General features: G+C 42.4%; 1 protein-coding gene across 2 annotated transcripts in view; it reads right to left on the reverse strand.

Annotated features, from left to right (window-relative positions):
• Positions 1-13,907, reverse strand: part of SPR (Sex peptide receptor) — a 313,008-nt gene that overhangs the window by 158,020 nt on the left and 141,081 nt on the right. For both annotated transcript variants that reach the window (XM_072299981.1, XM_072299982.1), the window contains one exon: positions 11,839-11,877. The gene's annotated coding sequence lies outside the window, so the exon portion shown is untranslated. The remainder of the gene's footprint in view (positions 1-11,838; positions 11,878-13,907) is intronic.

The following is a 13,907-nucleotide window of genomic DNA, read 5'->3' on the forward strand; positions in this document are numbered from 1 at the left end:
CGGGCAGCCAGCGCGAAACGCGCATTGGCGCCTACAAACCTAACAGGGATACTTCACGCATTGCGCAATGCGTGAAGTATCCCTGTTAGGTTTGTAGGCGCCAGTGCGTCGCCGCTCCGCTTTGTGTTAGGCTCTAATATTTAATCTCGCTGAGTCAGCGTTTTTCAACTCATGATTTTGAAATGTTTGCACATCCTGTATGGATTATTCTCATTTTAATTGATGAAAAAAATATGTATTAAGGAAAATATAATGTGTTTTGTAAATATTAAGGTGGTTCCGTATCAAACTTAATGATTTCCAAAGCACACGAATTTCTACACAATTTCTTATAGCCTTTTATAGCCGATGGCGATAAACTGTATATCCCGTTGATAGGAACTATAGCCCGGCTGTATAATTTTTTATAGCTTCGTATGGCCCGGCTGTGTGATTTTCTCCGCTTTTTACAGCCAGCTATATGATTTTCTATCACCTTCTCTAGCCGGCTATGAGCATCCCTATGGTATTTTGAAACGCAGCTCCTATCGCCAATTTTTATCAGGGCAGTGCGGAATGCTCTCGGTTCCTTTTTGCAAAGTAAATTCCATTTGGACCGAGTTCATCAGAAAGGAACCAACCCACATAAAGTTGAAATTGAGAAAAATAGGTTTGAACTTTTATTCCTGCAAAAGGCTCGATGTGGAAAATAACCTTCAACTCTTCTTTTAACAGACTAATTTCTGTTTTTCGACTTTCAGTTTTTGGCAGGAGAAGATATACGGCCAGTGGAACTCAAAATCATTCTCATCTCAATTTTTTCGAAAATGTGGGTGAGTTTCCTTTCTGATGAACTCGGTCCATTTGGATTGCATTTTGCAAAAAGGAACCACTAGCATTGCAATGTTGCTAAGATCGTGCAACTTCTTTTGTCTTGGAGGAAAAACCCGAGAATCCATTAATAGTTTCTATTTTACTCGCTAAAAACTATAAATTTAAGACAAAAATTACCATCTAAATTTCATAGTTTTTCACAATTTCCGCAATTTTATTGCAAAGGATGAAGTTGCACAATCTTCGCATCAATGCAATGATAGTGGTTCCTTTTTGCAAAATGCAATCCATTTGATGTTCCGCTTATGAATTTTCGCCAGAAAAGGTTGAACTCTACCCGGTGCGTGGCGTGGCGTTTGGCTTGTGGGCGGCTTAATAATCACTCAGCATGGATGAGACACTGCGTCGCTGGGCCCGGGCGCCGGGCTTAACTCCGCAACCGCTCACCGCCAGGCGCGGCGCGGCGCCGCCACCGTTCGTCGAATCGGGGTCCACTCGTTCCCGATCAAACGCTCACCGACTTATCGGCATTTATACTTCACACCAGCGTTACAAATTGAAATTCGCGTCATTCCATTCCGGATTGTCGGCAGGGATCCCCGCAAGGTTTCCACCGGATTCCTGGATTCACTCTAACGTGTGTGAGCCCGGAAACTCATGGTAAACAAGCTCGCCCGCTCCCGACGTTGCCGCACGTTTCCCAAAATTCAATATTTTTCACCGCGTCCGCAGAAAAAAGAGCCTTGCATTCCACGGAGGATAAATTTTAAACAGGGGCCGTTGAAGTTTTACGTAAGTCTTGGGGGGGGGGGGGGTGTCAGGCCCGGTTTTCGTAAACATCACACTTGATAAAGAAAGCAGGAATATGCCGCCCCCTGACCACTTCGCGGTCTAAGTCCAACCCCTAGACTGCCGTGCTAAGGAAGAACGTCGTATGATCATTCATTTTGTCAAATTTCCGTCGAGAAAATGTTTATTTTCGAAGAAAGTTAAGAATAGTTTTCCTTTAAATTTTCGGAATATGTAGGTGAATAAATAAATAAATAAATAAATAAATAATAATAACGAATTGCAAAGCGTATGGAATGTGCTCGATTGTCCGATCCGTGGACTTTAAAACACGGTGCGGAGTACCTACGGACAGGCGCAGTGTAGGCAATTTGCACATCAGGACGAATGGTGTAGCGTTGGAAGTATTTCGATGATGTTGAAGGCGCTAGGTATGGTGCGCGTGGGCGGGCGCGCGTCTTATTGTCCGCAATAATTCAAATTCGCGGAGTTGGTGAATTAAACTTATAAAAAGCGCATCCTTTTTGCTGAAAACCCTGACAGTGCTTTGATATTAATAAAAATGTATAAATTACTCCTCGCGTATTGGTTTATGTGTAAATTACTGCAGCTGCCTTGACTGCTTCTTCTTTCACATTAACAATACTGCCGTGCTAAGGAAGAACGCCGTAGGAACATTCAAGAGTTGCCAAATTTCCGTCAATAAAATGCTCATTTTTGAGGAAATTTATGAACATTTTTACTTGAAATTTTCGGAATTTGTGGGTGAAATTGCGAATAAAATTATATGAAAAACTGAGAGGAAAAGATTCATAAGTTTACCAGGAAATCCGCGTTTTACCGAAGGAGCTTTAGCAACGCCTGAAGGTTCATACGGCGTTTTTCCTTAGCGCGGCAGTAGAGGCGCCAAGTGCCTCGAACGTTATGCGTTACTCTTATAATTTCAAATCGTAGAGTATATTAATAGTTTCAATAAAAATGCTTTTTTTAAGCACTTGTAAAGATTCTCTGCGTTATTTTTTTTTTTTTTTTTTTTTTTTTTTTTTTTTTTTTTTTTTTTTTTTTTTTTTTTTTATTTATTTTTTCTTGGAAAAATTTGTGGGGAAAGGTTGACCCATGCTTACGTAATTTAAAAGGGAGATGGAGAGACGTTGGCTTACGAATACTTCAAAGTGAAAGGGGGGGAGGGGCAAAAAGTTGACCAAAATGACGTACTTCATACTGAAAGTAGGGCGATTTAAATCAATGTGGATTACAAAATAATGTTGCTAGCTTTTTGACAGAGGACGTCTCCTGCTTGTTTCATGATGAAAATAATTGTGAGGAGTGAAGTTCGTTTCGTTGTTTCGATTTCTGTTAAAAAAAATGGAACATGAGAGAAAATTAGGGAGCCAGGAATGCAGTTAGGCTGTTTTGCTCATTTCCGTTCTACGGATAGGTACGTCGTTATAAAAGAAAATTATGTGTAGTCCCTTTTCGCTCCCCCAAAATATTCTCCGAAAATTGCGTGGAAAACTTCCGCGTGTATTTACATGCGACAACTGCGAAACACCGTAATTGAGGAATCCTCGAGGTGATCCGTGACTCCAGCGTCGGAAGGCGCGATCTGGTGTCGACACGAGCGGAGCAGTGGCGCGGCGTGAAATGCGATATATCGATTGTTATGCAATTTAAACCTATGGAAAAGGATCGATAAACAGGGTGTTCGCTGCGAACACCTAAATAATCGATTCTTTACCATAGGCTTAAATGGCAGAACACTCGATACATCGCAATTCACGCCATGCCACTGGAGCGGAGGATATGCGCGGGCCGCGGACTGTTGATGAAGAAAATCTGTACCGGGACGTGTGAGAAACTTAATTAAAGTGGCGTAGCCCCGAATGTATTGTGTGACTGGCACCGGAAAATATGAACTTTCCGAAAGATCCTGTTTGTGCTCGGAAGTTGGGGAAGTTTTCCGGGCTCTTAAAAGCGTTAATTAAAGAAGTAAGCCACGGATCGGAATGGAAGCGCCCGACTCGTGGTTATCTCACCCCCCCCCCCCCACCGCCAGGGGTCGCGTAATATTTGGATGCTGATTGGGTGATATCGGCCCGGGAAACGTAGGAGGGCAGGGCGAGGGGGAGAAGGTTTCGGGAAGAATAGAACGCGGCCCGACCCACAGTGGGTCGGATCAATCAGAGAGGTCGCACATCAAATTTTTGACTAAAACCGCAAATTTTGATGTTTATTTCGTCGAATTTTAAACTTGAAGGGGTGCTACCAGATGAAAATTTCACGAAAAATTCGATGGAACCATTTTTAGAACCTCAAAGTTTTGTATAAACGGAGTTCGAAGCGTTTTGAGTTTCCGAATTTTGTCCGATCTCCCCTATTGTCTCGACCCCACCGTGCGACCCCGGGAAAATTGAAAACCCCACTCACGAGTCGCCCCCGAATTCGGAATATACCGAGCCGTGACATGCCTCCCTGAGAGGAAAGTTTTTTGAATGGAACGGAATTTTGGATAAAGTATTGGACAGCTTTATTGCCTTCTCTTCGGCGAGGATGTTCCAGCCTCCAGAATGGACACGGCCCTTCGAATGCGGCGCAATCTTACTCTATATTTACAGTGGACTAGTGATGAAGCCGTGCTTCGCAAAGGGATGCTTGATTACAGCGTAGGAGAGAATGGATCACCAGTTACGGAAGCTGTAATTGGATAGCGCAAAGCAAACCAGTCATATCTGCAGTGGGCCTTTTTGAAATTGCCTATCTGACGAAAATCGGGTTACATCCAGTTGTGTGGAGGCAAGGATTGAGATAATGCCACACCAAAAACCGTGCATGAGAGACCATTAAAAGTAAAATAGCTTCTTTTTCTTATGACATTTTTGCAGATGTGATCATATTCCTAAACTTTCCTCAAGCGGGAACGGCAGTGAGCAAATAGGTTATATGGAATCTAATGTAATCTAATGGAGCCTTAAGTGGTTTTGAGCGCATGATCCACTTTTCAACAGCCTCATCCCCATCCTGCTCTTTCAATATTCTGTATGCGCCCGTACTTAACATATGGTGCAAGTCCTACACTGGCTGATTTTGGCGCCAGACATAAGAGTAGGTTCACTAGGTAGATGTGTGGTTGATCCAACCACACTTTCGGCACACTCAACCGTACTCCAGATTGATGCAACTACTCATATATCTAGTGCCAAAATCCTCAGGAGTATAGTTGTAATTGTGATACCTTTTTCCATGCTCTATGACTCAAAATAATGTTCAAGTGGCATTTTCATTCCGAAACACCCTGTATACTGCCTCTGCTCAGGATGAAGAGACCCGGGAGCCAGGAATACCCCCGCGGCTAATCTTCCGTGCATCGCGTGCACTCTGCCGGGAGCCGCGGGGATTTGCCCCGCAACTTAGCAACCGACCGGGGAAGGAAAATCCAAACAGACCCAATTACATTGCTCCTCACTCGATTTCGGTCTGTTTGTCCACCGCGGCGGGGGAGGGGGGAGGCGGGGCGTGGCGACGACGCAGAATGCAAATTAATAATTTCAATTAATAACGAATTGGACGGGATCAATTTCGTCGGTGTCCGAGCTTTAAACGACTATCAATTACACGAGGAGCTCGCTGTGGAGAACCTGGTTGCCACGGCTACCGACACCGGGACCAGTGGCGTGGCATGCTTTGCGATATATCGATCGATCTGCCATTTAAACCCATTGAAAAGGATCGATATACAAGGTGTTCGCAACGAACACCTTAATAATCGATCCTTTAATATAGCTTCAAATGGGAAAATATCGATAATCGATCATTCACGCCTCGCCACCGGCCGGGACCCCCGGTGACGTCATCTTCGGGTGTTCCCATCGAAGCGCCCGACCTGGATATTCTCCGGGAGTCTACCCGGCTCCGGTCATACCGTTGACCCAGGACGGTATGAAACTTAAGAAAGAAATGAAAGATTTGAAATTTCGGTGAAATATTTCGGGAATATTTAATGTTTCACGAGGCTGTGAAATATTTCATGTTTTTCAGGGGTTAGAGTATGCGATCCTCACTCAAACACACAAAAATAGAAGAAAGTCACAATTTTTATATGTTTGACCCAAGGCTGCATGAAACTTAAGAAAGAAATGAAAGATTGGAAATTTCGGTGAAATATTTCACGAAATTTCACGAGGCTGATACTGTTCAACACCTCTCTTGCGAAATAGTTGCTTGAAGCGCCGTGGCACGTCCCGCCGCGGCGGGCGAGGGCGACCAGCGCAACACGCGCATCGGCGCCTACAAACCTAACAGGGATACTTCACGCATTGCGCAATACGGAAAGTATCCCTGTTAGGTTTGTAGGCGCCAGTGCGCAATGCGTGAAGTATCCGTGTTAGGTTTGTAGGCGCCAGTGCGCATGTTGCGCTGGCAGCACGCCGCTCCGCTCTGTGTTTGGATCTGATATTCAAACTCGCGGAGTCAGCGTTTTTCAACTCATGATTTTGACATGTTTGCCCACTCCGCATGGGTTATTCTCTTTCATAACGATGAGAGAAAAAAAGTTCCGTTTGATAGAAATACGTCCAAATGACCTTTCCAATATTGTTCAAACACATAGGCAGGCTTCTCACTTCCCTCTATCTTGCAAATGAGCAACTAGAAAACGTCTTGACTAGAGAAAATCTTGTCTAAAACGATGCCCTAACCGAAAATCATATCTTGGAACAAGATATGAATAAATATTGTTAGCATAGTCGTTAAAATGTGCAAATGACGTCATTTTTATTTTTGCAGTTTGACCGATGTTCATTGTAAAAACTTATATTTTGTTAAGAAGTTAGGTTCCACACTTATCGTTTGGCTCATTTTCCTCGGGTCATTTTGTAGAGGAAAAAAGTTGCGCGGTGCTTTAAATAATATTTTGTCTTGAAACCCATTCCGAGAGTTTTTCCTGGGGTTTTCCTACTTTTTTTTAAGCTCTTAATTGAAGCTATCAGAAAATCCCAAGAATGACATTGTTGAATGGCCAAGTAATTTAAAAAAAAAAAAAAAAAAAAAAAAAAAAAATTAAAACACAGTTTATGGGCGCTTTCCTGTCGCTTCTCTGGCATGGATCAAAATTAAACTGCTGTAAATATGCCTAAAAAGCAAATAATTAAAATGACTATTTTTTAGTAAGGAGGGTCTTGAGTAAAATATAATTTTCTTTTCTTCGGAGTTTAGAGAAACTCTTAACTTCTTCTTCTTCTTCTGCCTTCTGACTAGGGCCGTGACCCTGTTTGTCTAGCCTCTAAAACAGTAATATGATGCCGATGAGAGAGATCACTTAATTCTCCGGGGATGAAAGGCAGCTCTGTGCCCATCTCTTGGGCGGTCGTCCGGGTTGCCTTTGGCTATGAGGTCGTCCTACCATACAAATCTTGGCAAGCCTTTCCCCGTCCATCCTCTCAACATGTTCCGACCACATTTTCCGGCGCATCTTGGTCCATTTGGCAATATCTTGAATTTGGCACTCTTCGCGAATTGACTCGTTGGTCTGCCTATCTCGGAGCGTAAAGCCTGCTATTTTCCTCAGGACTTTCATTTCTACGGTCCGCAACTGTTGTTTAGTGCGCTTCGTGTCCGCTCGGGTCTCCGCAGCGTAAGTCAGCACAGGTCTTACAACCGTTTTATAAACTCGAACTTTGCTCTCTTTAGCCATGTACTTATTCCTCCAAACCATTTCATTTAGGCATCCGGCTACTCTAGTTGCCTTGATTGTCTGACTCCGCACCTCGGTCCCTAAATCCTTCACACTCGTTATTAAAGCGCCCAAGTACTTAAACTGCATTACTTGTTCAACTACGGTACCGTCCACGACTAGCTTACATCGTATTGGATTTTTGCTGATGACCATACTTTTTGTTTTTTTAGCCGACACTTTCATGTTGAATACCTCTGCAGCCAGGTTGAAGGAATGGAGCATTCTTTGCAGATCATCCTCGGAGCTTGCTACTAAAACAGCATCGTCTGCATAACAGATTATATTGATATTCGAATTGCCTAGCCGATAGCCTCTCTTAAATCTAACTGCATCGATTAGCTTATTCATTAACAAATTGAATAGAAAAGAGCTGAGGGAGTCCCCTTGTCTTACTCCTCTGTTTACAATGACTACAGCAGAGGTTCCCTCCCTGGTGACTATCCGTGTCTTGGTGTTCGAGTTCAAGTCGGCAACTATCTCGATGAGACACCTGGGAACATTCCGCTCGTTAAGTATCCTCAAGACATCTGTTCTCCGTACGCGGTCGAATGCCTTCTCCAAATCCACAAAACATAAAAATAAAGGCTTGTTGAACTCGATGGATTTCTCTGCCAATTGTCGTACCATGAATATGGCATCGTTGGTGCCTCTGTTTTTCCTAAACCCTTGCTGTTCCTCGGCCATATGCACAATCTGCTCCAAAATATCTTTGAGAACGGATGTAAATAGCTTGGAGCACGTGTTTAGGAGCGTAATACCGCGATAATTTTCAGGTACAAATTTGTCACCTTTCTTGAAGATGGGAATTGTGAAACTATCCTTCCAGTCTTCCGGCATTTTCTTTTCTTCCAAAATTTTTTGGAACAGACGATGCATCCACACAGCTAGGACTTTTCCACCATATTTAACGAATTCATTTCCGATGCCATCTGGTCCAGGGGATTTTCTGAGCTTTAATCTGTGAATGGCTTTGGTCACCATCTCCAATGACACGGTCACATTATCTTCGTTCTGGTAATCAATCCTCTCTTGGATGTCGTCATCTGCATCTTTGTACAGTTCAGTAAAATAAGTGTGCCATTCTTCTTTCCGAATGTAATGGGCCTGCCTAAATTCACAGATTTCTTTCCGCTGATTTCGAAGAGCATTCCACATTTTCCGTTGCGCACCATAAAAGTCATGCTCCATTCCTTTGGTGTAACTTTCCCAATAGCCTTCTTTAATTTTCCTAATTCTCTGGTTCATCGAATTGCGGACCCTTTTGTACTTTTCATATTCTTCTGGAGTGGGATTAGATTTATACTGTAAAAATGCTTCCTTCTTAGACCTTGCAGCATCTCTGACTTCATCACAAAACCAGGGTGTCCGGGTATCTGTGCGATTTCTGTTTACTTTTCGCCATCCTACTGCCTCACCAGCTGCTTCCAGCACCTTCGATTTTACATGCCGCCACAGCTCATTTGCTGTCAAATCTTCATCTGGCACACTCTCCAACTTTCCATGCAGCCTGGAGCGATAGAAGCTCCTGATGCTGGGGTCGGACATCTTTTCAGCACAAAGTTTTTCGAAAATCACCGGTTGCTGTTTTCGCTGACTGAAATCGATTCTTAGTTCGCATAACACTAAGCCGTGCTGAGTACCAGCATCTGCGGATGACAAGGTGCGAACATCTAGGATCTGCTGTGGATGTACACGTTTGATGTGTACGTACTCGTTTGCAGCTCGAACTCATCGACGCAATGGCTCCGAAAGCAAGTGGAAAGGCAGTGAAGAAAGCGGGCAAGGCCCAGAAGAACATCACCAAGGGTGACAAGAAGAAGAAGCGCAGGAGGAAGGAATCCTATGCCATCTACAAACTCTTAACTAATTGTTTAAATTCTCAGAATTTATTTTGTTTGCAAGTATTTTCAGAGCACTCCCAGTCCCTGAGTTTTCCAGATTTCCTGCAGTGAGTTTTTCGCAAAGAATTTTTTAAAAAATTCTGTTCCCGATAATGTGACATAGCGAATCTGAAATTTTAGTGAGAAATACTCATAGCCCTTTAGATATGAATTTTTAGTCGGCAGGAATCTGGTGACATTCGATTCAAATACTCATACGCGGCATCATGCAAGGTTGCTAGAATGAGCGATAAAAAAATGGATATTTTACACAGGATTAAATTGGAGAACAACTATTTTTTCAGCATTATTAAGTGACAATGTGCGGTTTTTTCCCTGAGTGCGGTAAATTATTTCTGCGCTTATTATCGGATTTGCGGTCTGCAGTCATCGTTTCCGCGCTGCGCATTAGAACAGTATGGATGAAAATGAAACTTCATGAACATTCTCTATTTGTTGTCTGAGTGGAAAATAAAATCCAAAGGTAAGAGTCAATGACATTTTATAAAACGGTTCCTCCGATGTTTATAAATGTTTAAAGGAATCGGAACGCAAAATCAAACTACCGCCAGACGTTGCACAATGCGATGGAAACTTAAACCGTCAAAATGCGATCACCCGGTTGCATTCACTTCACACTGATGCAATTTTGGTTGCACATAGCGTGAAGAAAATCCGTGCGCCTGCATCTCATTACATATGCAACACCGACAGCTTTAAGACACGAATAGTTGCTTCCAGGCGTTATAGCGATTCCGTCGCACCTCGTATGTACTCAATTCTTTAGCTAGTTTCCATCTACTTTTTACAACTCAATTTTGGGACCAATGTCAATTTCTATACATGCGCTTTCGTCGCTATGTATCCACCTACATTGCTGCCACCATTGCAACGTTTGAAACATAGTCGGATATTTGGACGAATTTAACCGAAATCGGCCAGAATGCATTTCATAATGATTTCTTTTCTTTCGTGTTTTATTTTTTTATAAGAGAACTAAACCACTTGAAATGCCTTTGAATCTTTCAAAATTTACCCTAAAAATGGGAACTATACTAACAAAATTTCAAGTTTTAGTGTTGCTCAGTTCTCTTTTAAAAAAATACATCAGCAGAAAAATAGGCAACGTCTAATGTAGATAGCCTGATTCAAGTTAGACTCGTCTTTTAGTTTTGCGAGTTACGTCTAAGCAAACAAGAAAAATCCCCAATCTATAACGTGAGTAAATGGATTAAACCGTCGACAACTACAGTGATTATCATCAAACAAAGTGAATTTTTCATCTCCTGGCAAGTCCCGGTTTTTCCAAGTGGTCCATACACACCCTTCCAAGTTCATTCTACAGCAAGTTGCGTTCAAAATCCTCGGTATCGTAATTTTTTGAAAGTGAAAGTCGCTGAGCTCCTTCATTTAGCCAAGGCTTCAATTAGCTTTTAAATTACGTCACTCCGCAGATAACAACAAGCTTGAGCATCAAAGCTCGCTTGCCTTTGGCGTCGCACAGTGAAACAAGTCAACCCGAGAGGTTGGGCATGATACGGAAACTCCATAAACTTATATCTTCAAGGATACAAGTCGGAAAAGTTTAGAAATGGTTCCATAAGTTTCTTCGTGAAATTTTGTACAGAAAGCACCCCTTACAATTTATTATGTGACGGAATAAAATTAAACACTAGTAATTCAAACATAAAATTTCAAGCCTGATCCCTTTCTAAAGGTTCGATCCATTGTGCGGCGTCGGCCGGGTAGGTAAAACGGGGGGGGGGGGGTGCTCAAAGGCGGATTCAAATCAAGCGGCGGCTCATAAAGTAAGTAAAAGTGAGGTAATGAAAGGATAGCCGTAAGCCAGCGCTGATGAGGTAGAGGAGTGTTGGGAGGGGTGGGGGCGGGGGGTTGAGTACACTGTTTTTACCGGCACATCATTAGGAAATTATGAGACTCCCTCGGGTAGGGATGGACCTGCCAGGGGAGTTGCGCCTGAAAAATATGCTCCCCGCAAAAAGCTTTGGGAAAGTCCCATCAATCAACTTCCTCTCTGTTTTTTCAGCTTTCGCTTGGAAATCTCGATTCACTCCAACATTGACTGAGCCGCAATCTCTTGTGTTCTCGTGGACGGACCGGGAAACCGCACCCCCCGCCCCGCCGAATCCGGCCACGTGGAAATGAAGCCATTTACGGAATATCTTTGGGACGATTTGAAGTATTTTCATTTCATTTATATCTCGTGCCTTTCGCTGAGGAGGTCGTAAAACCAAAGAAAACTAGACACGACCTCTCATACGCACATGGACAATATATTTCAGAGATGCCGCACAATGTTATCTGTTGTGCACTGTCGAATAATTAACAAATGAATAAACAATAAGATCGAATATTTAGACACTTATAGGAACCGTAAAACTTGGTAATCATCAATTATAGTGAGCTCAGTTAAAAATAGAACCAACTCAGACAACTATATTGACAAAGCTACGAAAGTTTTTTCGGGAATCAACCAAATAGATTCTCATGAAAGGTCTTAAACTTGAGAAAAAAAATAAAAAATCTAATTATCTCAGTGCAGAGTTTTGTAAGCTCAATTTTAGGTGACAAATCAACATGAGAGGACGAATTAAATTAACTCACCTAAATAGACATCACGGAAGAAGAGAAGCAGCTAATCACCTGAAACAATGATACACATTGTGGTTATTTTTTATCCAAAGGTATTAAATAATAATTCCATTACAATCATGCACACGCTTAAATATCGATATTTATAGACGCTGAAACGTCGTGAAAATAAAAATCACCTAAATTTTAATATGGTTTTATTTTCAAACGGAAGACTAAAAGAACTTAAGGGTGGTTTCACGATAACTGGAATAGTTTGGTCACCGTAACAGACAATACATTTTTCGGTCATATTTTTAGTAGTAATGATAATCACTCGAATTTTTTTGCATTAATCTACACAGGGTTACGTGTTATAACGCTTTTCAAAGATTTACCGCTCTACTTTTCAATTTTAGTACACAAATGGCCGAAAAAGTGCTGTCTGGTACGCTGACTTTTCACCGCGTAACAGACAGCACATTTTCGGAATTTACATAATATTAATTGAGAAGTAGAGCAATAAGTAATTAGAGATCGTTATAGTACGTAGCCCTCTGAAGATTAATGCGAAAACATTTGAGTGATTATCATTTCTACTAAAAATATGACCGAAAAATATGTTATCTGTTACGGCCACAAAACTATTCCAGTTATCGTGAAACCACCCTTAAATGGATTGAATTAAGCAAAAGGGGTGTAAATGTATTAGGTCCGTTTAGAGAGAGCCTGTTTATGAGGCCCTTTTAGATAGAGCCTGTTTGTTAGGCCCTTTTAGAGAGATCCTGTATATTAGGTGGATGTATTAGTTCTTAATTTACGATAGAGGAATGATGTTGCATTTTGGAAATTTTGAAGTGTGCTTCAGACGTCGTTGATGTATTGAATGTGATTCTCGCACGATTTCACCCGTGTGTAAAGTATACTCATAATCAGTAGGAAAGCTGCTTGCGTGCAACACACCCAAAACTGCGTTTACGTATGCATGCGTGTATGAACACACGTAAATAAATCGATATCTCGGGAGGTAAGTTGCATATCAAGAATCAATTACTTACAGCGGATTTAAATGGAGGAAGGGCATCGTTACCGATCCGCAATGATCGCCACCGGAATGAATTTCCATCGGTTTTAGAGAAGGAATTAGAAGGCGAGAAAGAGGCGGAGGTGAAGACGGAGAAGAGTAAACACGCGATGTTTTCATAGCTCGTAAAATCGACGGTCGCAATAACATTTCAACATTTCATCGGCGAAATGATAAAATATCCTCGCTGGAGGTCGCGCTGTCAGGGGCGGGGGCGGCGGGGAGGACCCAGTTTTCGAATGCAATTTGATTTGTGTCGTTAGAAATCCGGTTGTCACATCTCGTCCCGTTTTTCCCGAAACGACGAATTCGGAGCCCTCGATACTTTCCAATGCGGCACCGTTCGCGTGGCTGAACAATTTGAGGTGAATCCAGTTCAATGAAGCCGTGTTTACACTGAATTGATTTCGATTCGAGGCGGTTTGCACTGCAATATGAATACTTTCGGGGAAATTTGCGGGTCGTCTCCCGAGAAAACGGATCGCTCGACATTAATGGTTCCCGGAAGTCCCGCCAAGAATGGAAACGCCAGTTCGACGCGAACTTTTACGTTGCGTTTCGTTTCGTGCGAGGATTCAAGGTCGATGGAGCACGTGCTGTTATGGAGTGTGATGCTTGAACGGAGCTTAAATAATCCATTGACTTTTTTTATTGTCACGCCATGAAACTTAACGAAAGGTATTGATGTTTTTATCGGTGGCGATCATGGACGTTCGGGAGACCTTCGATTACATACAGGACTCTCGGACGTTTCGTTGATTGCCGTCGATAAAAACATCGGTGCCTTTCGTTAAGTTTTATGACTTGCACGGTTGAAAGGCGCAGTGACGTATGCACCATGAATATAATTCAATATGTGACCGACAAACCAAGTCACATCAACTTTGACCAGAAAAAAGAGGTTTGAAATCTTCTTCTTCCGCACAAGCACTGGGAAAAAATCACATTGGATCTAGAGTCCAGACTCTTGAAAACATTGGCAAGAAAAAATACTCTTGATTCAATCAGATTCAAGCTT

This window comes from Bemisia tabaci, chromosome 4 (genome assembly GCF_918797505.1).
Source record: "Bemisia tabaci chromosome 4, PGI_BMITA_v3".
NCBI lineage: Eukaryota > Metazoa > Arthropoda > Insecta > Hemiptera > Aleyrodidae > Bemisia > Bemisia tabaci.